Source organism: Delphinus delphis, chromosome 4 (assembly GCF_949987515.2).
Source record: "Delphinus delphis chromosome 4, mDelDel1.2, whole genome shotgun sequence".
Lineage (NCBI taxonomy): Eukaryota > Metazoa > Chordata > Mammalia > Artiodactyla > Delphinidae > Delphinus > Delphinus delphis.
In genome coordinates, this window is record NC_082686.1 from 1,364,767 (window position 1) to 1,390,042 (window position 25,276).

A 25,276-nucleotide genomic window follows, 5' to 3' on the forward strand; every position below is an offset into this window, starting at 1 on the left:
TTAAGTTGCTCTTTTCCCATTGAACCAGCGGCAGAGACTCTGGTCTGCTAACTTGACGAGCATCCAAACATCCAAATGTCTCTGTGGAAAGCACGGCATTCGGAAGGTTTCACAACACGCGGTGCTTGGGGAGAGAAGGTTCACAGCTGGAAAGATGGTGGGGCTCACCGGCACTCCCCAGGGCGAAAGGATCCCTGATTTACTTGAGAAATGAGTTACCCCTTAAACTCCAGGGCAGGAAGTAAATGTTATACATTAGCAAAACCAAAGCATTCGCCAAAGAATATCTTAGTTATAGCACAGGCATACTTAAGAAAAAGTATAATCTCAAGGTTTCTAAAACTAAAACTCTGTATACTTTAGGACGTAAGGTTTTCCGGTATCCCCTAAAAATATCTGAACCGGGGTTTCTGAGGAACCGGGCGGGGGCGGTGCGGGTGGGAGGGGGCCTGGAGCGGGCGGCTTGCTAAGCCCCTGACCCAGGGCCGGGCGCGCGGGGCACAGTGCGGCGCGCGCACAGAGGCTCTGGAGTGCAAGGGCGAGGGCGCGCGGCCGCCGCGGGGCAGGCCGTTAACAGCAGGCAGCGCGAGTTCGCCAGGTGAAGCGGCCTAGACCTCGCCCGACAGGACCCCCAAAAAGTCGCAGCCGAGCAGACTCACCCAGCGCCGGCCGCGACCGCCCCACCGGACCAGACCGGGGACGCGCCAAAGAGCACGGCCATGGCAGCGCCGCCCGCGCCAGTGCTGCTACTGCTGGTGGCCCTGCTCCTGCCCGCGCAGACCTGCACGGAGCCCACGGACAGTGCAACCACCCCGACCCCGGAGGGCAACACCTCGGAGAGCCGGGCCCTGCCCGGCGTCAAGCTCAAAGCCCGCGGCCCGAGCCCTGCGCCCGGCCCGCTCACACTGCTGGCCCCGCTGGGACCACTCGCTCTGCGGCTGGTCCTCGGGTAGGGGCACCACGTCAGGGCCTGCCCAGCGTGGACACAGCACCCGCGCCTCGCCGGCCTCCACGCCTCGACCTCACGGACAGAAACGGACTCATAAAGCAGAACCCCACGGTGTGCAGCACATGGACGCCATGGTCACACCTCCCTCCACTCCAGGACCAGACTGAGAGGAGATGGGACAATCCCAGCAAACTGAAGATGTGGCTCAGGAAATCTGCACACCTGGGAATCAAAAGATACTTTACCTTCACTTTGGTTCATTAAATTATAAAGTCAAAAAACAACTGGGTGGCGTGCAAAGCCTTTCTCTGTACTGTGGGTGATGGGCAGTGGCCAGGTCTCCCACCAACAGAGCTCTTGTAACTTGCAAGTTCTCTTAGGAGCTAGTGGCCACATTTGACTTGGGGACAGTAAGTGACAGGGGCCAACACAGTGACGGCAGATCATCCCCAAATCCAGGCCCAGTGAGTAAGTCCGCTTGTGCACTCTGCTTTCCTACACACCCCACGAGTGACCCAGAGATCAGACATACATAATCTCATAGAACCTTCAAATGCTGCTGCTTTATTTCTGTATGTTGAATAATTTTTACAATTTAAAGGTGAGTTTTTTAACATATTTTAAAACCCTGAACATAAGGTTTGGGGAAAAAGGTAAATTAAGTGTTTCTAGCAACTGAGGGTGTTGTGACATTCACTGGGAGGAAAAAGGGTAGAAAATTTAGGAAAATAAAGTGATTGGTTCCAAATGTTCAGTTTGGGCCGCCTGTGAAACGTCAGCCTGGAGAGGGAGGTGCAAAACGCTGCCTGTCAGGCCGGGGGCCCAGAGCACCGGGGGGAGCTGGAGGTGGAAAAGCAAAACCGCCTGAGCATCCGAGCTGCGTGTCCAGAACAGACCTGCTGCTCCGGCCCTCCCGCCACCAAAGCTGGCTCCCTGCAAGCTCTGTCCAGGCAGAGGCACCCCCCTCTCACCCTGCGCAGCCGCAAACGTGCCCGAGCTCTCCACCTGCCCTAATCCATCACCCCGCTCCGGGCAGGCCACCTCCCCGCCCCACCCACACTGGTTCTCCAGCCTGCACCATCGAAACTTCCACACCGTAACGCTGGGCGCAGGCCCCCGCCACAGTGGCTCACTCACTTCTCAGAACAGACGCCACTACCCGCGGTGGCCCACACACCCTCCGCCGGACTCCTGCACCCCAGACTTCCAGCAAAGCTCCCACGCCCACCTCCACTTTTCCAGCAACGCTATGCTCTTTCGCCATCGACTAACAAAGAGAAGGTACTGGGACCACCTGGCGGTGAACTACACTCTCTCTGAAGAACTGAAGGGGCCTGTCCCCCCGCTCTTGCCCACCTCTGGGGGCTGCAGTCCTCCAGCCCCTTCCCTGCAGGGAACACAGCGGGGGGGACTCCTCCCAAATGCCAGACGAGTGTCCCCAGAGGCTCCCCTCGGCTCTCATGACTGTCCCGGAATCGACCCTGGGTGGGTTTCTCCTCAGAAGCCGAGAGCGAGGCAGCAAGAAGGGGGCGAGGGTCAGCAGGTCCCCCGGGGGGGCTCGCAGAGGTACAAGGGGGGCTGCCTCAGGGGCTGCACGAGGACAGGGCCGGGCCGCCGTCCCCAAGGCTGCCCCGCATCCAGGCTTCCCCCACGGGAGACGGCAAAGTCCACAGGGGACAAGGGGGCCACATTCCTGCTCCCGTCACCCTGTGAGGAGAAGCCAGCTCGTCCCCGAAGAGCGAGGCGTGGGCAACAATGGTCTGGAGGGAGGGCGGCCCACCCCAGGGACTGTGCCCTCGGGTTGCTGTGCAGAAGGGGCTCGTCCCTGCCGAGGGCACCTGCACTTGCCCCCACCATGCTCGTCACCAGGTGGGTCAGTCTGTCGAACCTGAGATGAAAGATGAGTGCCCCATCCTCTATTTCCCATAAAGTCGGCCCATCTATGGGGTGTGGGGCTCTCTCCTGGCCGGAACCTGTGCCGGGAAGTGATGGGTGCGGACGACAGGAGCTCACACTCTAAAGCCCCTGCCAGGCAGGCCCTGGCCTCCCCGGCACCGTCTCACCCCTCCTCGCAGAGCCTGATTCTGGGGAGCGCGGTCTGTGCCGGCGAGGTGGCGGCAGGGCCCCTGAACTGCTGCCCTGAAAGAGACCCCGTCCCCCTGCTTCCCCTCAGAACAGCCGCCTCAAGGCCAAGCAGCCACGCATGGCGATGGGACCGCAGAGTGGCGAGACGGAGGGTCCCAGCCCCAACGGGAGGCCCAGGAGTCGGAAGCCACGGCAGCCAGGCGGTCTGCTACCTGCTGCCAAAGCAACCACGGGCCAAACCCGGGCCCGGGCCCGACGGCCTGCTACACCAGTGGCCAGAGCGCCTCGGGCTTCCAGAAGCTCACACACCAGGGCAGGAGACAGACAGCACACGTGCAAACAGACAGACAGGGCATGTCGAGTGCTCACACACGGGGCACAGACAAGAACGGCACGGGGGAGGCCAGGGAGCGACTAGGGGACGGCTCAACGGGGAGCAGTGGCAGCCCCGTGAACACCTGGGGAACGACTGTCGCCGCGGGAGGAACAGCAGACGCTCGGGCCCTGGGGTGGGGCTGGGTTTGCCCAGAGCAGCGGGGCTGCTTCACCCGGCGGAGGTGGTGTCCCGACTGGCGACCACTCCAGCCCAGACAGCAGTGAGGGCACCTGGTGGTGGTGTTGCCAAAACACCCAAAGGACATTTTCCACCAGATCCACATCAAAAGCACCCTAGGGAACGAATCCAAGACTTTCCAAATGCTGCTTAAAGATTTCCCAACGTAAAGGTAATTTCGGACAACAAACTATCGATAGCATTAGGTGCAAAGTGGGCTCACAGCCCTTGGGAAGCCCTGCCCTCGATAAAAAGACAGGCAAGCAACCTGCCATTAGCTGATCTTCTGGGTCTTCAATGAGACTCGACATACACACTAAAGACTGTGCTTTAAACCCAGCTGTTCACAGAGCTGTGAAGTCTACTTCTGGACGTTTCTGAACAAATAATTTGATTTATTCCATATCTGAAAAGAGCCTCACTTTTCACACACAGAATCACCAGAGACCCATCTTTTCAAAGAGGACATTATACATAACATTAAAAACAAGAAACCACCTCTTAAAACGCTTTGAATAAGAAGGTTACAATCACCTAGAGCCACACAAATCATCAGATGGCTCGCAAGTGGAGACGGCAACTAAACAAACCACCCTGAATATGAAACGCCTGAAGCAGGTTATTCGATTAGATTTTATTGAACGTCTTCTGAGCTTCCCATTTGCGGGGACACGAAGCCCAGCCCCAAGGTGCTTTGCGGGGGGGGGGGGGGGGGAGGGACGCGGAGGAAGGGGGTTCTGGACTATGAGAAATCCAGGAGGCCCGCCGGCAGCGCCCGCACCCCCAGCCCCCCAGCCCCGCAGCGCGGCCTGTGCCTCCCCAGGCCCTGGGCCCCGCGGTCTCCTCCCGGGAGAGGCTCCTCTCAGACACAGCTGTGCACCCACAGTGACAGACCGCAGCCCCAGTCGTGCACAGCAGAGCCTCACCGAGGGGGACGAGGTAGTTCCAGGGCCGCGGAGTCAGAGGACAGCGGCAGGGCGGCTCCCAGGGCGGCGCCCACAGCATCCCCGCTTCCCTCTTCGGATGACCGATGATCTCCAGGGATGCCGCGGGTGCTTCTGGAAAGCGGCCAACGGGAGTGTAAGCTGGGCTGGGACAGCGGTGCCCAGGGCATGAGAGGGACCCCATGGCCCGGATCCAGTTCCGGAGCCGGCCGGGAAGTGCGAAGGAAGCCAGCATCCGGCAGCTACTCCGCACCTCGGGGCCCAGTGCCTGCCAGCCGGGGTCCCGCCAGGCCCCTCCTGGCCGGAGTCACGTGCAGGCGGGTGTGACCCCACAGTGTGTCAGTAGCCAAGCTGCTTCCGTCCTCCCAAGACTCTGCTTATCTCAGAGCCTGGGTTTCCTGGTTTTCATTGTACCGACTGTGTAAGTGGGGGGGGGGGGGAGGGGATGACCTGAGACTCCCCAAAAGGGGTTCAATGGCCTAGTAACAGATTACCTTGCTGGCTCCAGAAAACAGGTTAAAGATTTCCTTGGCTTCAGAAAACCAGATGTGATACTAGTTTTGATATCTTTAGGGCCCAGGATCTATCTCCAAGACAAAGAACTAAAAATACAAACGTGTGAGGATGAATTACTCCTATTTTTATAGGACTGAAAGGCTTTACTTACTAAAAGTTTTTAAATAATTACTCAAGAGTTAGATTTAAGCCATTAAGAGCTTCACTGATTTCCTCCACATCATCTGCTGTGTTCTTGTACAATCCCTAATTTGCTCATTACTTTAATATTTATAGAAAGATGTTTTGTTTTTCCTATTCTGTGATACTATTAGTATTAGTCTGACATACATTTAAGTACAAATAAATAAGACGTATCCATTTTTAAAAATCCAGTAGGAGCACAACAACGGAAAATTACTTTTGACAAGGGTTCCTGAATTCTGATTCTAAGATTTAAAGGTAATCTATGAGGGGCTTCCCCGGTGGCACAGTGGTTGGGAGTCCGCCTGCCGATGCAGGGCACACGGGTTCGTGCCCCGGTCCGGGAAGATCCCACATGCCGCGGAGCGGCTGGGTCCGTGAGCCATGGCCGCTGAGCCTGCGCGTCCAGAGCCTGTGCTCCGCAACGGGAGAGGCCACAGCAGTGAGAGGCCCGCGTACCGCAAAACAAAAAGAAAAACAAGAAAGGTAATCTATGAGGATTCAACCTTCACATTAAGACTTGATCCCCATAACTGTTACTTTCAAAGACTAAATTCCAAGGTATAACTATACCCCCCCGAATAGGTATTCCCATGAAAAATGTTTTCTTTGACATCCATTTTTAAATCGGCCTCATAAGCCAGCTGCAAGATGGTCAAAAGAGAAAGGAGGGCCAGCCCGGTCAGCATTCCCGAGAGGTCACAAGTCACCCCAGAGTTTCTGTCCATCCTCAGCGGAGGCCCCAGAGGGTGAAGGTGTCAAGCGGGATGGGGCGAGGAACGAGAACGGGTGCTGGCTTTGGATCTCGACCGAGGGCCAGGCCACACGTTCTGCGCCAACGGCCCCAGCAGCACAGGGACCCGTCCTTCCCTGGAAGGTTCTTCCCTGCAGACGGCTGCCCGGGGCCAGGAGCAAGACCCGCCCAAGCTGCGCTTTCACACCCTGACTGCTCCCCCAGCATCTCCAGAGCAAGGAGGGAAGTTGATCTCTGAGGTGTTCTAAGTTGCTTGAATAAATAAACTAGAACTATTTTTTCTTATCAAAATAAAATACTGACTTTTAAATTAAAAACAAACTGATTTTGCAAAGGATTAAAAAGGCAGAACTCCCAATCAGTGTGGCAGAACTACGGGCAGGTGAACTTCTCGGGCCCACCGGCCTGCATCCCGATTCCCCAGCCTGCCCTCCACGCCAGCTACCCCGGATCGAGGTCCTCGAGCTCTTCCTCCCCAGGAAGGCCTGCCACTCTCCCTGGACTGCAGCCCACAGGGGCACAGGGTCCCCCCCTCCACCCCACATGGTTCCAAGGCATGCAGCAGACACGGAAGAGCACTCGGTGACCAGGCTCCCCCCCCTGGAGCGCCCAGCTACCAGAAGCACAGCCCCACACACCCTAACGCCATCGGGAGCTAGAAGAGACCATGCTGGTGGGCAGCAGCCCTCGGACGGATGCCCCAGAACTGCAGCGGAAGATGTCAGCTCGTCCCCGGCTCCTCCTCGGACGACAGGCCACACACCATAAAGAGCGTCACCTCACTAAACTTCTCCAGTGAGTCTACTGTCGCAACCCTTTTAAAACACCGACCTTTCCTAATGTCAAAATCACCTTGGCCTTTTCATTGTGAAAATTTGGTAAAAGCAGAAATAATTATATAAGTAGTTAAGCTAAACGTCAACTAGCATCGAAGCAGGGAGTTTCAAAACTGAAGCAGTGGAAGGAATCAGCTTAATTCAGGGTTGATTTAAGGTAACACCAGGGGCAAAGACAAGTAGGTGTCTGAGCAAGGAGAAAACGGGCAAGGATGGTAAGATTAGAAAGACACACAACTTAAAGGTATATCAGAACCTGTGCTCCACGAGGGAAGACACTGGGTTCTCTACCCACTGCTATACCTTTGGAATCCAAATGCCTGACACACAGTAGACGCTCAAAAGCTGCCTGCTGAATGACGACACAGATCAGTGAATGAAAAAGGCCTGAATCTAGACTAAGGAAGATGAAAAGTTACACGATTATAATGATGCTAGCAGCCCCTCAGATGTAAGGAGAGTTACTATCACAGAAGCCACGCTGTCTTCTAATAAAGTTAGTGCCACAACAGGAATCATGAGTCAGATGCTCAAGTTTTCAATAAAACTCACTGGGAGCTCGATATTTCACTACCTTTAAACAAGGTGGCCGAGGCCGTTCTCAGGGGGGACTATGTGCTATGAACGGACAGGACAGAACGCTAGGTCTCAAGACGGGGTGAGGACGCAGCATGACCAAGGTCAGACCCCAGGGAGGTGCGGTGTTGATGCAGGTGGGCAGGGGAAGCCACAGAGGACATCTGAGATGGTCACAGGCACGGCCATCACCAGGCTGCCCAGCAGGCTCTCAGCAGCTGGGCCAGCTCCTACCACCTCAGGAGAGGACTGTTACATCTCAGGAATTCTGTGGACCACCAGCCAACAGCTCATCAGTAGCTTGAAATAGGTAATGGTGAGAACATTTATGCCACGGAAATTGGCAAATGCTACAAATCAGGGCTTTTTACAGCCCCCCCACCAAAAAAAGCCATTTGTTAAGCACTTGTCAGCACCCCGCTGCAGTAACTTACAGCACGTAAACTATGCCTCAAAAAAAAGCACGTGCGAGGAGGGGGAGAGGAGGGACTCGTTCTGAAAAAGAGAAAACATGAAAATAAAGAGCAAATTTAATTGTCAGTGTCAAAAGTAAAGTAAGGTTTTTCCTGCAAATGAAGAATATTTAACATCAGGAAATCTATGAATGAAATTTACTATATTAACAGATAGGAGGGGACACCATACAACCATCTCAACAGATGCAGAGCAAGCAAGCAATAAAATTCTACTGCTGGAAATGATAAAGTTTATTTTTAATAAAACTCTCAGCGAAGTGGGACAGCGACTTGCTTAACTACATGAAGGGCATGTACAAAGCGACTACAGTGAACGTCACCCTCAGTGAGGAAGCATGGGAGGCGTCCACAGTAAAGCTGGAACCAGAGAAGCGACTGCTGGTCGCCACCACTGTCCCAATACCCCACTCGGCCTGGCACCACGAGTTCCAGCCAGTGAACAAGGGGAAGGTGCAAAAATTAGAAAGGAAGAGGCGTTGCTTGCACGACGTGATCCTCTCCCCAGGACGAGGTGGGGACACAATCCACACGCAAAACTCCACAGCTGGTACCCGACAATGACAAGCAAGAGGAAACGACACCTTCTGAAGGAGGAATTTAGGCAAGGATACAAGTGGCATTTCTGGTCGCTGAGCAAAGGGCAGACCAGACCGTGCAGTGACCGAGGCAACTGTCTAGCCAACAGGAAAAAATATTAGATCCTGGCCTCAAACTGTATAGAAACAGACTTCACACAGATTAATAGGCTAAATGTGGAAAACAGAATATAAAACTGCTGAAAGAAATTAAGGAGGAATGACTCCCGACATAGGAAAGTGTTCTTAGACAGGACTCAAAACCCAAGTCGTAAAGGAAAAGACTGATAAATCTGAATATATAAAAATTTTAAATTTCTCTCTGGAAAAAAATAATAACATCAAAAGACCAAGGACACCTAGGAAAGCCCCCGTAGCCATGTGCGAGGTCCTGCGCCTCTGGTCACAGCGCCTCTTCCCACCGGGTCCAGGAGATTCTCATGCCCTTTGGAAGAACCGTGCCCTCCGCGCCACGGGTGCAGGACGCCTGTCTCCAGAATGCTCCACACCGGGGCTCGAGATGGCCAGAATTCCAGTGAGAAGGCAAGAGAGTGCTTCTCCCTGGAACGCTGAACCCTCCCTCCGAGGCAGAGTCCAGGAGAGCTCAGACGGCGGCGGCGGGGTGGGGACAGTGGACAGCGGCGCAGAATTCCCACGTAGCCCCCACCCAGCTTCTCCTAAGGGTCACATCTTTTTTTTTTTTTTTAACATCTTTATTGGGGTATAATTGCTTTACAATGGTGTGTTAGTTTCTGCTTTATAACAGAGTGAATCAGTTATACATATACATATGTCCCCATATCTCTTCCCTCTTGCGCCTCCCTCCCTCCCACCCTCCCTATCCCACCCCTCCAGGCGGTCACAAAGCACCCAGCTGACATCCCTGGGCTATGCGGCTGCTTCCCACTAGCTATCTACCTGTGGCATCACTGAACAATGATCAAAGTCAGGACAATACCATGAGCTCCACTACCGCAATCTCACCAGTTTTCCCACTAACATCCTCTCTGCCCCAGGACCCCCTCGAAAGCCCATACTGCATTTCGCTGGCGTGTCTCCTTAGGCCCCTCCAAGCCCGTCTCTCGGGACATGGACGGCGAAGAGCCCTGGCCAGGTGTTTTTGGGACACCCTCTCTCGGGGTCTGCCTGCCGCTTCCTCGTGCCTACGCTGTGCCCATGCCCATGTCGGGGAGAAGCTATGAAGCTATGACTGCGACCTGTCTTATCACATCGATCTCCTGGGTGAGGTGGTGTCTGCTGGCTTTCTCCACTCTAAAGTTACTACTTTTCCCTTTTCAATAAATAAGTGACTTGGGGAAGAGATAACTCTGAGACTAGAAAAATATCCTGTTTCTCCTCAAACGTTCATTCACTAACTTAGCGCCAGTCCTGGGTCCCGCCTAAGTAACTATCGCCCTGGGGTCGGCCTCACGGTGATCGCCTATTTCCTCCTTCCTTCGCGTTGAGTAACTGGGATTCTTTGGCTCCCCTTCTCCCTGCTTACTGATCGTTATTCATGTATATCAGCAGAGTGATGGACGTTTACTTTATTCTACGGATTACAAGCCAACAGCATCGTCACCCAAGTCCTTGCTCAGAGCCACCAGCTCTGACCCTCTCCCCGCCCACGTGGCCCCGTCCTTTCTGAGCTCTTCCCTGTACCATGAGGGGGTCCAGTCGCATCTTCTTGGAGGACCCCTTCTTCTCTGCTCCGAGAAAGCACTTGGGTGTCCTCGGGGGACTGGGTAAGGAGCTGTGCGGCCTAAGCACCAACATCTGTGTCTCTGCACCGTCTGGCATATGGACAAATACTCAAAACTTCGGTGCACACTGACACCTGGCTCCAGTCCAGTGCCCGGGCTCCTCTGTCCCCTCCCCTCGTCTGCAACTTCTTCCCACCACACACTCACTGTTCCATCCTTATGAACACGTCCGCAACGCAACCTTACCCCCCGGAGAAACAGACAGTTTCTGGGCAGTACTGTGTGCAGCCCTTTCTGTCTGTGGCTTTACAGAATCTAGAAAAGTACTGTTTTCCAACACCCAGCTGATTCTTCTCTTGCCCACCCCACCCCTGCTGTAGCTCTGTTATTGTTCTGTCCTATACTGAGCTTTGGTTCTGTCTCTATCCCATTCTGGGTCTCCCCAGTCCTGGTTGAGGTTCATGGATTTTGTTCTGGGGTCCACGGTTCCCAGAGTCGGGCTGTACTGAGACGTCCACTCAGAGAAGCCCCACGCCCACCTCTCCAGCCACCTGTGCCCCCCTCTCCTTTCCAGCGCCCCACCACCGCCCCTGCAGGGCCCAATCCCTTTCGTCCTTGATCTTCCTTCCTGTTTTCCTTTTGCATGGAGGCACAGATATGCGTGTTTTCTCATGTGAAGGGAGCTCACTCGACACCCTCTGGCACTCAGCCCTGCTCCCTTCCCGCATGTTCTGGAAATCGCCAGAGACCCACCCCTCCACACGGCTCGTTGTGACGTGGTCACCCAGAGTCGATCCACCCGCCCCTGACTGGACATTTAGGTCACTTCCATCTGTGTTTTCATCTTGTTGGAGGCGTGTCCTCAGGCTGAATCCCTAGGAGGGAACTGCAGGGGCAAAGCATTGAGCACATGGAGTTTGCAGGCTGAGTGTGGTTTTTAACACGCCTAATAGTTCTTCGTTGACTTCCTCTGATGAGTGAAAGGAAAAACCAAATACTGGGGAAGAGTTCCTCTGTCCTATACTGAGCACAGAGGGCGTCACCACTAGAAACCCTGGTCGCCTGTGCTGGACCTCAGGTCCACGGTATTTCATCCCGCAAGTAACAGGTCCACACTATTCAAGACATGCAGGGCACGTCGCGGAGACAGACCTGAGAGCGTGCCCAGGGGTCCCACGAGCAGCTGTGCTGTCAGTGTCACACATGCCGTCACTCTAAGCCCCACTCCAAGCTCCTGTCCACAGAGATGTGCTCGCTCACACTCAGAGCAGCACTTGTCACAGAGGCAAAAAGCAGAAACGATCCAAACGCCCGTCCCTGGCGAAGAGCTAAAACAGGTGTGTGACCCCCACTCAACAGAGTCCTAGTCAGCAACTGAAAGGAACAAACTGATAGAGATGGAAGAGGATAATCAAATCGCTCAGAAATGCCATTGGGGGATTGTAGACAGACAGGGAGCTTTAGGGGGCTTTGGGAGACAACAGTAAGTTAACGATCAGTCAAGAAAGCAGGTTTGCTCAACCACAAAACCATGTAACAGAAGCGTGAGCCGTGCCTCAAAACAATAAAACAATGGTGGCATGAGACCCACATGCTGCCCAACAAGCTCAGCAAGTTAATGGCCCCAGTAAGCTAATGACCCCTAAGACATGCTCTCTGCACACACAAAAAACAGTAATTTATGGAAAGGTGACATTTCAGACCCGCATTGTACTGAGACCTGAAACAATTTTTCCATCGCACCATGACAGTCCTGGCTCGACCATGTAGAGACAAGAAAACTCCCCAGTGCCACCTGGAGGAGGAGCTGATGATGGAAGCGTGACGTTTACTCAAGAATGAGGAAGAAGGTGGTCTTTTCCCCCTCCCACTTTTCCTTTGATTATAAAACTGTAGCCCACTAAGTTCTCGGGCCACGGCACCCTCACGCCCACCCGCCTGTGAGACTCACAAGTGTCCTCTTCTAATAAATCGCTTCTTATCTATCACTTTGCCTCTCACTGAATTCTCTCTGCGCTGAGACATAAAGAACTGAAGCTCCTCGGAGCCTCCCCCAAAAACACCACCTAGCGGTTTCAAACCTACAGATCCACCGTACAGCACGGGCGAACCCCAAAAACATCATGCGAGGTGAAGGAAGCCTGACTCAACAGGCTGCATGCTGCACGATTCCATTTACATGAAGTGCCTAGAAAAGGCAACTCCAGAGAAACAGAAAGCAGATCGGCGGCTGCCAGTGGCTGGAGGTGGAATGGGAATTTGCCACAAGCACACACAAGGAGCATTTTGGGGTGATGGAAACGTTTAAGCCTGGACTGTGGTAACAGCTGCACAGCTTAGAAATGCACGAAAATCGCTGACTTCTCTACTTACTGAGGGTGAATCTCATGGTAGCTTCTTGAGCAAGAGAAAACAAAGCTTCCCCCAGTGCCCGCCCCAGCTGCACTTCCTGCCCACATCTTCCCGGGCACTCAAAGAGGGCGCTCGGACCGCGGGCTGACCGTCCGCACTATCTGTATAGTCTCCCTCCACCACCAGTGAGGCTGGGCAGGCACCTGGGCGGGGGGGGGGGGGGGGTCTCCCTGTGAAAAGCACACGCCTGCCGTGGACAGGGCCGCGGGCACGTAGCACGGCTCCCTCGCAGCAGAGCTCTGCCCCACGAGTCCAAATCCAGCACACCTTTCCCGGGCTGCGGCGTGGCTCAAAGTCTTGACTAACTATAGGCAAAGCCCTCCCGTTCCTATAGCAAGGCTTCCGGTGAGAAACGCTGAAATTCATCAAGTCCGGCTCCTTCCTACCCGTGCCGCGCACGCCCAGGGCAGATCGCTGAGGGAGAATGTAAGGGGCGCTGGGCTGGTTTACACAATACCTGCCCTTCCTTTGGAAACATCATCAATACCCTCGGTTTCATTAGAGGATAAAATTAAAGAACAGAAAGCGTCGCTGTGCAATGATCAAATACGTCTCTCATTCATGTGCACGTGGGTGAAAACCATCTACTACGTGACACCAGTAAAATACAAAGAGGAAAAACCCCAGAGCAGGCGCCACAAGACGTGGATTTAAGCCTGGTCTGCACGTGGCTGACACCGGACCACTCATTCAGGACCACAAGCCAGCGGTCCTGACACAGAGGAGGTCATCTTACCACTTCTAAAAACCGGCTGACACTTGATGGAAAAGGTTTTTTTCCATAGGATTTCATTGATGGTCAAATCTAAGTTGAACTCTGTGGCCCTAAATTCTCGCAGCTCTGACATCCTACAGTTCATTCCTACAAACTCCGCATCTTCCTGGATTGGGGTGTCAGCCTCAACCCCCGTACCAGCTTCTACCTGCAGCGAGTGAGTCTTCACTATTTGCTGCCTATGCTGCTACTGCCCTGGAACTGTTCATTTAAAACATCACTACACGAGGATCTGTAAACGTTCAGATAGCTTTTTAATGAAAATGAAGTTTTAATGTATTAAGAAAGAAAGGATAATCCCCTAAGGTATCCCGCCAGAAGAACACTGTATCATGACAGGCACGTGACCTAACACAGACGACCAACTCAGAACAGTGATTCCTTTTAACTACTACTCTGGGTAGATTCCTATTCTGAAAAGGAATCAACTTCAAAATGATCAAGACGAATAAATGTGCATTTGATGTAATTAATTTCATTCACACCTAGAAGAGAGCAGACATGACAGGCCACACCACTGCTATTTAAACTGTGGCCCGAGCACCTAAGCCTCTGGACCTACACCTCCATAGACGGACGTCAAGCTGTTCGTGCTCAGGCTACAGCAGGCGAGTGTCTGCGTGAACTATGCTTTCCAGCCTCCTTCGCGGAGCGCTCAGGGGTTGCATTTGTGGAGGCCCAGCCGCCACCCGCCCCTTCTTGGGCATATCTCCCTGGGTGAGTTGCCCTTCCTAAGGCAGAAGCCAGAAATCCAGTCCCCTGTCCTCGCGCTGCCACAGCACGCGGACAAGGCAGGCTGTGCCCACCTGACACCTACAAAACCTCACCCCCAAGCAAAGGAGCCTGAGCAGGTGCCAGGACGGCGCTGAGAGAAGGGAGCTGGGCACCGGGAGGCGACGGCGGCCCACCGGGAACTGCGAACCGTGCCGTCTCTCGGCCCCACGCGGGTGATGAGAAGCTGCCCTACGTCCTTGAGCAAACTCCTTCCTCAGGGAGATCACTCACCCTAAGCGAGGGAAGACTTGGAGCGGCAGGGAACTTGGGCTGCTGGCAACCAGAACGAGAAAAGAAACCGGACTTGTGAGCACGGCCCGTGAGAAGAGGCTCAAACACAAAGCAACTTTGAACCGTACTCTCCCACCTGCCCAACGTGTGTGTTAACGCCCTCAGTTTCTAACGCTTCCCGGACACGAGAGGGCTGATGAAATAGTACCTACTACTGCGTTACCTTTACTCGTTTCTGACAAGCTCGAGACCTGCAAACCCAATTTAATTCAACATTTAACACAGGCTCGTCCCCTAAGAGTAAGAAACCAGAGAAAGGGATCAGTCGGGCTCCCCGGGGTCTGGTGTTTTCTCACTAAGCCAGAGCCCATTACTCTACCCCCTGGCCCCGCCTGCTGGCCCACCTTGCTCCCCTCTTCCGGGAAAGCTGCGGGTCCAGAGGGAGGTGACAGGACACCTTGCGCCGAGGCCAGCCTCTTGTGCACCCAAAGCCGCCGCAGTGACCGGCACCGCGTGCTTTTCACACAGGGCTGCTCGGAGGTTAAATATTTGTTGACATCTGACTGAATGACCCTCGAAGCACTGAGAATTTGTTTTTCGACTCCTATGTACAACAGTCCTCTAGAAATGGAGTGACCTTGGACATCACCAACTAGACCACCCCCTTCACACTCGAGGGCCCTGCAGCGGACAGCCCACCAGGTCAGAGTTGGGCTGGGACGAAGGGCCCAGTGCCCCAATTTCCAGCCAACTCTTCTGTTGGCTCCCCTACCAAACAGCTGTGAAGCTACGTTCCTTCCAATGTTTAAATCCTTTTATTGTATTTGGCTGCTTTTCTGACGCCTTCTGGAATTATTCAAAGTATTCTCACTTTCCCCAAGACGTAGTTATGAATATTACTTCTCTGCAACAGGTACTGTTATTTCTTAAGACAACACGTTTCAATTACATGTCACCTAAAAGCGGTTAACAGAACAGAGCTACCTTTTTTTTTCAACTTGAGGACTCTCTGTTTTCGACAGATTAATTTGCTATACTGCACTTTATAGTTTTAGAGCAATTCTGAATGTTTTGTAAATGTTTCTGTTCTACGGAGAAAAGCACAGAAATCTGGAGATACCGCAGACATATGGGGCGTAAATCTATGACTGATTCACCAAGTACAATAGGGGTGGGGGGAGGGGTGCAGTAGCTCAGGCAGAAAAGACGCATTTTCAGAGGCAAGCAGCCTCAGTTCAGATTCTACTGCCTACATTAAAAGTAAGAAAGAGTTATTCATTCATTCAACAAACAGTGGTAAGTGCCTTCTACCTGCCAGTCGTTGTTCTGGGCCCTGAGGATAAAGACAGAACAAGACCCCTGCCTTCCTGAGGCTTCCACTCTGCCAGGCAGGCTGACGAAAGGGAGGGAGTGGTGGGTACAGAGGGCAGATGAACAGAACGGACAACAGGGCACCCGGTGGGGGGAGGGGAGGGTACGGAGGAGTGCAGCCCGCCAGAAAGCCGGAGGTGAGGCCCCAGGGCTGGGGAGGGGGGGGCGGCCAGAGGGGCGGCGGCAGAGGACAGCTCTGAGATGAGGGCAGGTGCAGGGCTCTCATCGAGCCTCCAGTTAAGGCCTGGGCCTCGACAGACGGCAGCGGGGGGAGGCTGTGGGCAGCCGCTCAGGTGAGCCAGGTAAGAAGGGGGTGAGGATGGCTGCACGAGGCGGAGCCCTAAGGTTGTCATCGTGAACTAGACCAAGCGGATCCCACCACGGCTGGCACGCAGCGAGGTCTTGACCAAGGTCAGCTAGATATCATCCCACTTTCCCAGGAGGTTACTGAACCTCTTCTGTCAGTCCTGATCTGAAAAGCAGGCACAAGGCAGCGTCTGCCGTGAGGACGGCGAGGAATGCCGGACGGAAGCGAATCCCGCCCAACAGAAGCCAAGCACACGCGTGCCCGCGCTTCACAAACGACACATGATGTATCTGACAGACCACACCTAAGTATATAGCACAATAAATACCCCGCACACCACACGCCGGGGGATAAGGATCCCCACCTCAGATCCCTCTGGTCTCAGCAGCCACAGCTCGAAGAGCCCTTCTTAACCCTCCAGGCCCCCCATCTCCTGGACCCCACCCGTCAGCCCACACCTCTGCTCTCTCCTCCCAGCCGCCCGGCACGGCTCCGACCAGGCTCTGTCCTCCGCCAGGGCCTCCCATCTCACTCCGGAGCCCCTCATCCCCTCGCTGCCAGCCCTTCCTGGGCCCAGGAGAGCCCGCACAGCTGGCATCCCCACGGATGCCCCGACAGAGGCCACTCCAATAAGCGGCCTCCACGTTGGCTCAGTACGTGGGCGCCCCGCCTGGCCGGGCCGCCCTGAGGGAAGGCTGGCTCCCCGGGGCAGAGACCTCTCCCGCCTCCCGCATCCGGCCAGGGAAGGCCCTCAGCCAAATCTGTCCACATCCACGCGGGGCAGGGGCACGTGATCAGGCAGAGCAGTGGGAACCAGCTCCCCCCAGCCCACCGCGCGGCTGGAGCGCAAGGGGTCGGGGGCCCCGTGCGCTTCATCCTGCTGGCTCCATTACAGAGAAGGCTGATGGTTCTGAACTCCAAACCCGAAAAAAAAAAACAAATAACCACAAGCAGTATGAACTGGCATGCAGGGCAGATGCTTTACCATTTTACCAGGCAACCAGAAGCCAGCGCCGCGGTCCCCATGGGGCTTAAGCCTGCAGGGCCCAAAGCAACACCGCCCGCCTCCCAGGAGGTGGGGGCAGCCGTCCTGGATGCAAAACTGGCATTTCCCTCCAGAGCTTTAAGACAAAGGAAGCACTAACCAGGAGCCAAGTCTGCTTAGTCCTCTGAGTAGCACTAAATTTGGTGAATAAGGGTGCCAACTCCTAGTGAAGCTGATGATACGTCTAGAGACGAGTGAGGTTTTTTTAAATAAAGAAAAACGCTGTTTCCACATGCATCTTTCTGTAAGGCTGCCCCAAGGTGTGTTTAGCACCAGAAGCTAATAAGAAACTAGATCCTAAGTCCTACAGCACAATTCCCAAGTTTCCTGGACTGAGCACAAAATTATATTTTATTTTATGCCCTCCTTTCAGAGGGGCAGCATGTCTCTTAGAAATACTTTGGAAGTGCATCGAGGCCCCGTGCACAGAAGTCCTGCCTCGCTCCTGCCTCCGGCCACCCCTCTCACCGTCCCAAGGACTGTGCCCCTGCAACTGTCCCTTCCCAGCGCACTGGAAATCTGTCCTTCTCCACGGGATCATCCCTGTCAGCCCAAAACATATGACAATCACTCTCATTTAAAAATCAAAAATAAAAACTCCCTTGAGTCCACAACCCTCCGGCTTCTGTCCCGTTACCCTGTCCTCCTCCAGAGGATCCTCCACGCTCGATGCTCTCCACCCCTCCCTCCACCCAGCCCTCCCCACCGCAAGGCCACCCGCCTCTTATCAAATCCAGGGCCCTCCCCCTCTTGTGGACCGCCTGCCCAAAGCCCCCGGGCTCAGGCTGCACCCTCCTGCTCTTCTGTGTGGACACCCACAGCCCAGCCTACGGTCTCACACGTCAGCAGTTACACAGATGACCCCCAAATTTACATATCTGGCCCCAACCTCTTCTTGAGCCAAAGGAAGCCCTCTTAAGCACCATTAGAGAAGTACTATTTTAGGCCCTTTACATTAGCTCAGCTATCGACCCACCGACCCCAGAAGACCAGGTCCTGCTCCTCCTCCCAATTTACCGGAGAGAAAACTGAAGCCCGGGAGGATCAAAGCGCGCAAGCTCACACGCCTGGTGCGCACAGGACAGAGACCCACCCGTGGGCCCGCCTCCCCACCTCACAGCCTCGCCAGCCTGCTCCTCAGCCAGCGACCTGGGGGTCGCTCTGGGCTGTCCCATCTTGCAGAGACTACTGGCAATCCCGATGGGCCGCCTGCAAGACACACCGCAGTGCCTCAGTTCTAAGACCCGCGTTTTCCCACATCTTCACGACTCTGAAATCGGGCAGGAGCTCTGAGTAGTCAAACTCAGCCGTCCCTCTAGGAGGCGTGACTGACAGGGCAATGGGACCCATCAACAGGTCGGTCCACAAATCCTTTAAGGACCGGAAACCTCTCCTTAACACCTGCCGGTAGGATCAAGAAAGCGTCCAAACTCGCGGATCGTGTATCCACAGCTTGGACGCGTCCCAGAGACAGCAGTGGCGCAGTCGTGAGAAATGCCACCTCGGCAAGGGCGGGTGACAGCATAGCGGACCATGCCATGGGGCTGATTGGGAGGAACCAAATTCTAAAGGTGAAGACATTTTATCATTACTTTATTTCACTCACATTTTCCTTTTTCATGAAAGCACAAGGCTGGCATGATTTTAAAAGTCTATATGCTTAAAGTCTAAGCGCTCTTTCATAAATGACACCTAAGTGAGCGGAAAGCATTGTGTCACAGGCAAACTGGCAACATTTTCCTGTTAACAGTACAAAAACTAATGCTGCAATTTACAGACGAAGCGGGATCTGATCTCCCCACGCCTGCCCTGGTGCCAGGCCTCGGCGGGCCACCGTGGGCCCCTGATGCTCCCCTTCTGCCTAGGGCAGGGGAGGGGGAGAGTCCCTGCGGCGCGGACACTCAGGGCAGTACTCCCTCTGCCACTTATCTGTGGCCTCTCTGCACCTAGCTTTACCCACATATAAGGCAGGAGACTAAGAGTCATGCCTGCCTTATAGACAATCATGAGATTTTAATTAATGTATGTGGAGCACTTAAATGGCCTGGCACACCACGAGCTCCCGACAAACAGTAGCTGCGTAACAGCTGGAGTGATTCTTTTCAAAGAGGAATCAGATCATGTCATTCTGTTGTCCAAAACTCTAAAGTCAACTAGGAAGGCAGGCAGGCAGGTAGGCAGCCCTCGTAAGGCTGAGATCACCATCTAAGTTCCATACCCCAGCAGGCTGCTCCCAAAAGCGGCAGCCCTCCAGCCTCTGGGCTCACTCCCTGCCACCCTCCGTCCCACCCCTAGGCCACACTGGGCTCTGGGCTATTATCAGCCCAGGACAGGAAGCTTGGACCCTGGGCCTGAGGCTGTGACTTTTAATAAAGTCAGGTGGCGCCCAGCTCCCTCAGACCTCCCGACCTGCTAGATTGATTTGCCCCTGCTGGGACTTAGGACTTTTTTTTTTTATATTGGAGTATAGTTGAGTACAGCAAAGAGATTCATTCATACATATACACATATCTATTCTGTTTTATATTCTTTTCCCATACAGGTTATTGCAGAATATTGAGGAGAGTTCCCTGTGCTCTACAGTAGGTCCTTGTTGCTTATCTATTTTATCCATAGGAGTGTCTATACATTAATCCCCAAGTCCTAATTTACCCCCCCCCCCCACCTTTCCCCTTCGGTATCCATAAGTTTGTTTTCTATGTCTATGGGTCTATTTCTGTTTTGGAAATAAGCTCATTTGTATCTTTTTTTTTTTTTTTTTAGATTCCACATACAAGCAATACCATATGATATTTGTCTTTCTTGGACTTCACTTAGTGTGATAACCTCTAGGTCCGTCCATGTTGCTGCAAATGGCATGATTTCATTCTTTTCATGGCTGAGTGGTATCCCATTGTGCATATGTACCACATCTGCTTTATCCATTCATCTGTCGATGGACACTGGGGTACATGTATCTTTTCAAATTATGGTTTTCTCTGGCCAGCACTTAGGACTTTAGCTGGGGTTTATGATCCTCATCTCCCCCATAACGTGAACCCCCAGAGGGCAGGAACTACCCTGGCTGTGTTCACTCCCGCCTCCAGCACCTAGAACAGTACCTGGCACATGGCAAATACCAATACCTGTGGGGCGACCACATGAGCGAAACAAGTCTGCCCTAGATGCGAGCAGTGTCACTGCACTTCCCATAAAAATACCAGGCCCCTCCGAGCTGCTTCCCCCCCCCCCCCAGTCTCTGCCCGTCTTCACATTTTAAATCCACCACAAAGACACACTGAAAAACAAAGTCGTTTTCTGGCGCACTCCTAGAACGCTGTACACACATACAGGAGGGGAGCAGCCGGCAGTACTAATGAGACCACCAAAACACTGCGATAATTTGGTCCTAATGGCCTGGGACCAACTGTTGTCAAGCACGGCAGCAAGGCCAGGTGAATACCTCGGTCCACACTCCAAACGAAGCGTAACTCCAAAGAAAGGCACTCGAGGGACAAGGACATCGAAATGACTTTAACGTACAATCTTTACACGAAAGTCTCCCCGTTTGCCTTTCCTACCTCACGTATTATGAACATACTTTCTAAAAGTGGTTTTTTGTTTTGTTTTGTTTTGTTTTTAAACAGCAGCATTTCTATCACACCAAATTGTAGGTTTGGAAATCTGTGGTTTAGAAAATTGACACAAAAAGATCAAGTTTTCCAATAAAACTGGACCTCTCTAAGCTCTTCAGTTTCATACCAAGATTGACTCTTTTTTTTTTTTGGCGCACCACGCAGCTTATAGGATCTTAGTTCCCGAACCAGGGATCGAACCCAGCGCCCCAGTAGTGAAAGCATCAAGTCCCAACCACTGGACCACCAGGGAATTCCCCTGACAATTCTTCTTAAACAAGTTTTTTATAGGCTGGTAAATGTATAACTTCACCTATTCATCTCCAAAATGTACTTTCTAACTATCTCCCACCTATTTAAATAAATTCCTTGGTACTAAGTACTTACATAGCTCATCAGAGAATTCAAGAGAATAAAACCCAGCACTTAAATAAAGCTTACAGCTAATGAATTCTGATGAGTAATAAAAAATGATTAGTGGGTTTCGCTTGCACCCATGTAGAAAAAAATATTCACTGCAGCACTGTTTCTTACAGCAAATATTTAAAACTATACTAAAACACATATATAACAGTGTATATATTGTGACTACTGCTGGGACAATACACAGTCAGCTGGTCACAGCAGTTACAGGGAACTGATCAGCTAGGGATGGAGGGACACGAGGTTTTCTTATGCGTTTGTACCTTTTGAGCGTACAGGGTGCACGCTTATACTTTCAAATCTATCAATAAAAATTTCAGTGGTACACGTTTTTAAATTTTATTTTTAAAATGTAATGCTGTAACAGTGTTTAATGAAACACACTGCCAGCTTCTGAACTTCTTTGAACTCTGCCTAATTTGTCCAGCACTGTATCCCAGGAGCCAAAAGCAGGGAGGGCCCAGCACAGCACGACATGGATGAAGTACTTCTGCCAAATGAATTCGTTTGCTTTGTGCATTCACCAGACAACTATAAATTTAAAAAATGTTCTTATTCCAACCTAAAAGCAGTTGAAATGCTTTTAAGACATGTAAATTCACAGAGGACTCAAGTAGCCTACAGCCAAGAAGTTTTTTGTGGAAGCCGTTATTCGCTAATTATCCTTTCTTCACCTCCCAGGACTGACCTCACGAGCACCCTGCATCTCGAGATACATGTGTCATCAATTTCTCAGAGCTGGACCAATTTTCTTTCCACCACTGCCCCCTGCAGAAAGGCCTCTTTTTTTTTCCCCTTCCAACTACAGCTTCAAATTTTGTTGAAGGTGTAGCTGGATATAGTCAGTCCCAGGAACCTTCAGACATCAAACGGGGCACTGCTCACAGACAATGCTTTCCTTGCAGAGCCCGAGTGTGTGTCCCTGCCGTCACCTGGGCAGGGCAGGATCGCCAGACAGCTCAGTGAGTCTCAGCGATACTCATGAGCCCTGCTGTGGGTGACCCTGCGGAGGGGACCCTGTCCCCGGAGGGACCCTGCAAGCAGGGCAGCTAACTCCCACACCCAGGAGGAAGGGTACCAGCCAACCTCTGCATTTTCCTTCTCCCTTTCCCCTCAGGGAATCCCTCAGCAAAAAGGTAAAAGAATCCCAGCCTCCAAGAAAAGATGGCAATCAACAGACACTGCCCAGGACTGCTCTTAACACAACCCAGTGTTTCGGAAACTGCGGCTCTAGGTGACACCTTTCAAAGGAATAAAACATACGGTAAATTTAAGAGAGAACAAAGAGGATTAATTAACTATTTCTAATCGCAAAACTTACTGATCATCAACTGATCAGGGCACTAAGAGTAGAGAAGCAAGTCTGACACCAAGCCACTTTTCCTTATACTTCGAGGGCTGAAAGCGAACCACTATTAGAAAGTAACCTTATCAGAAGTAACAACGCAAACCAGCGGGCTAAAAATACGAAGTGCGAACCAAACACGGCGCCGCGGGTCTCCGACATATAAATAGGAATTAGAACACATTTTAGGTTCCCCAGCATGTCAACTGGGACTCCAACCCGTTTTAGCGTCAACAGCCCACTCTGACACCTTCCTCCAGACCCATTCACTACCCGGTAATTTTCCTACCGCAGATGTGAACACGTCAGAATTCACCTCGAGCCCCCAATCGCCCCAGACTGTTCCGGATCGCTCCAGACGCCCGGCACCCGCGGGAACTTCCCCGCCCCGGGACGCCCGCGGCGAAGAGCATCCCACGCGGACACTGCGCCCTCGGGAAGGGACGCGGGGCCGTCCCTGGCGCAGCCTCACAGTGGGCGCAGCCTCATCCTGGGGGTGCACTCTCCGCAGAGTAGGGCATCCCGCGCGGACACGGTGCCCTCCCGAAGGGGACGGGGGCGGGGGGGCCGTCCTGGGTGCAGCCTCGTGCCGGGGCGCAGCCTTCCCTCCCTAGGGCGCAGCGCATCCGGAGCAGAAGCGGCACTCCCGGGGAGAGGACAGCACTGTCCCCAGCGCAGGCTGCCTTCCCGGGGGCGCAGCCTCATCCCGAGGTGCAGCGTTCCCTCCCGGGGCGCAGCCTCCCCTTCATCCCCGGACTCCCCATACGCGCCCCGGGGCGCAGCTTCATCCCGGGGCGCAGCCTCGCTCTCCCGCGGCGCAGAGCATCCCGCGCAGATGCGCGGGGAGCAGACGCGGGGCCGTCCCGGGCGCAACCTCCCCTCGCCAGGCGGCCCGCAGCCCCTCCGGACAGCCCCTCCGGACAGCACTGGTCCCGCTCGAGCCGCGCGCCCGGCGCGGCCTCACCACCTGCCCGGCGGCGCTTACATAAACGCGGCCACGGCGCTGCCCGGCGCTGCCCCGCGCTGCTGGGCGGCGTGGTCGGGCCGCGGTACCAGAGCCTCGCCGCCCCCGCCACCCCCGCCGCCCCCGCCGCCCCTGTCGCCCCGCCTCACCTCAGCCGCGGGCCGCTCCGCTCTGCGCCGCACCGAGCCTCGGACCGCGAGTCCGCGGAGCTTCGCTCGGCCGCCCGGGGCTGCGGCGCGCTGCCCGTGGCCTGGCGCGGCCCCGAGCGCGCCCCCGAGCGCGCCCCCGAGCGCGGCCAGACCGGCCGCCGCCTCAGCCACCGCCTCAGCCTCCACCCTCCGCCCTCGGTGTCGGCTCCGCCCTCCCCTCGCCCCCCGCCGCCGGCCGCGCGCACGCCGCGGAGCGGCGCCGCGACGCAGCACGGGCGCGCGCGCGCACCCTGCGCCGGGCTCTTCCTGCGGTCCGCTGGGGACGGGGAGCGGGGACGTGGATCCGGGACGGGGAGCCGGGGCGCAGAGGGCCATAGGGCGGGGTGGGGGGTACCCGGCGGGGACCGCCCATGAGACCCCGCCGGCCGCCTGGGGCCCGCACAGACCCCGCGCTGGAGGGCGCGCCGGGAGCGGGACGCGAAGGTGCGTCCGGCCTGTACGGAGCCAGATCGGGGCGTGTTGGGAGGAGAGGGTGGGGTCACGCCCCCAGGCCCCGAGGGGCGCCCTGGGTGAGAGCAGAAGCGAGTCCAGATGACCGGTTACGGTGGCGGTGGCTCGGTGGGTTTGGTGGTGCAAGCATTCAGAGCCTCTGGGAGCCGTGCAGTAAGCAGACTCCTCTGTCTGTGTTCACTGGCTCTTCAGCGGTTGCACCGAGAACATCTACACACAGCATGAGAAGCGTCTGTGGAAATGCAACATCGAAGCCCAGAATAAGCAACTCGAGGCTGCGGTTCTACTCAGAACAGAAAATGGTTGGGTAGAGAAAACTAGTTCTTGAATGCACTTGGGGCGCTGGTGGTCCACCAGGCGGACTCAGGTGCAGATGGGGGTGACGGGCAGGCCCGGGGGTCCAGCTGCTCAGCGCCGGGGCCCCAAGACTGCTCTCCAAGGTCAAGTGAGGCTGCCGCCCTTCTCAGCTGTGGGGCCTGAGGCCGTCTCTCTGGACCGCTGCCTGTTTGCTCCAGTTTAAAATGGGGAAGAAAAGTCAAATAGAGGGGAAAGACCCCAGCCCAGCACTCCTTAATTGTTAGCTACTGCTGTTCTTCCCACAGTCATCGGACAGAATTGAGCATCCCTGAGAGTCCAGTGGCCTGGAGCATAAATAAACCACAGGGGAAAGTGCTGCAGCCGGCCAGTTACCTGCTTCAGGTTGCTATCTGATGGAAAGGAAAAACCCACCTTTGGGGCCTGCCAGCTACCAGGCAAGCCCAGTGCCCTCCCTGAGGGCTAAATGCCAGTACAGGGTCCAAAGCAGGGCTTGTTGACAACACGGAAAAATCAAAGACTCCTGGGATGCCTTCTAGGGATTCATCCTATTTTTGTTAATAAACAAGAAGCGCCTGAGAACTTTATTTGTGTGTAACAAACCACCCCCGAACTAAGTGGCTTGAAGTTATCGTTTCTTTGCTCGTGATCCAGAAGGCCAGCAGCTGGGACGGCTCATCTCTGTGAACAGGGTGTGGCCATGTTAGCTGGGACTCGCAGGGGCCACTCCCACGGGCTGTGGCCAGGGCTGCTGCTTGCGCTGCCGTGGCTCGGTCAGCAGCGAGAGGGAAGGCACAAAGCTCGGCGCACAGGGCTCTTTCAGCCTCTGAACCGTGTTTACTAATGTCCTGTTGGCCAAAGCAAGGCAGGGGGCCCAGCCCTGAGTCGGTG

The 25,276-nt window shown here is 54.4% G+C and overlaps 1 protein-coding gene across 2 annotated transcripts in view; it reads right to left on the reverse strand.

Annotated features, from left to right (window-relative positions):
* The window catches only part of ADARB1 (adenosine deaminase RNA specific B1), a 115,715-nt gene extending 91,973 nt beyond the window's left edge, over window positions 1-23,742 (reverse strand). For both annotated transcript variants that reach the window (XM_060010218.1, XM_060010219.1), the window contains exon 1: window positions 23,561-23,742. The gene's annotated coding sequence lies outside the window, so the exon portion shown is untranslated. The remainder of the gene's footprint in view (window positions 1-23,560) is intronic.
* Between the last annotated feature and the right edge of the window lie 1,534 nt (window positions 23,743-25,276).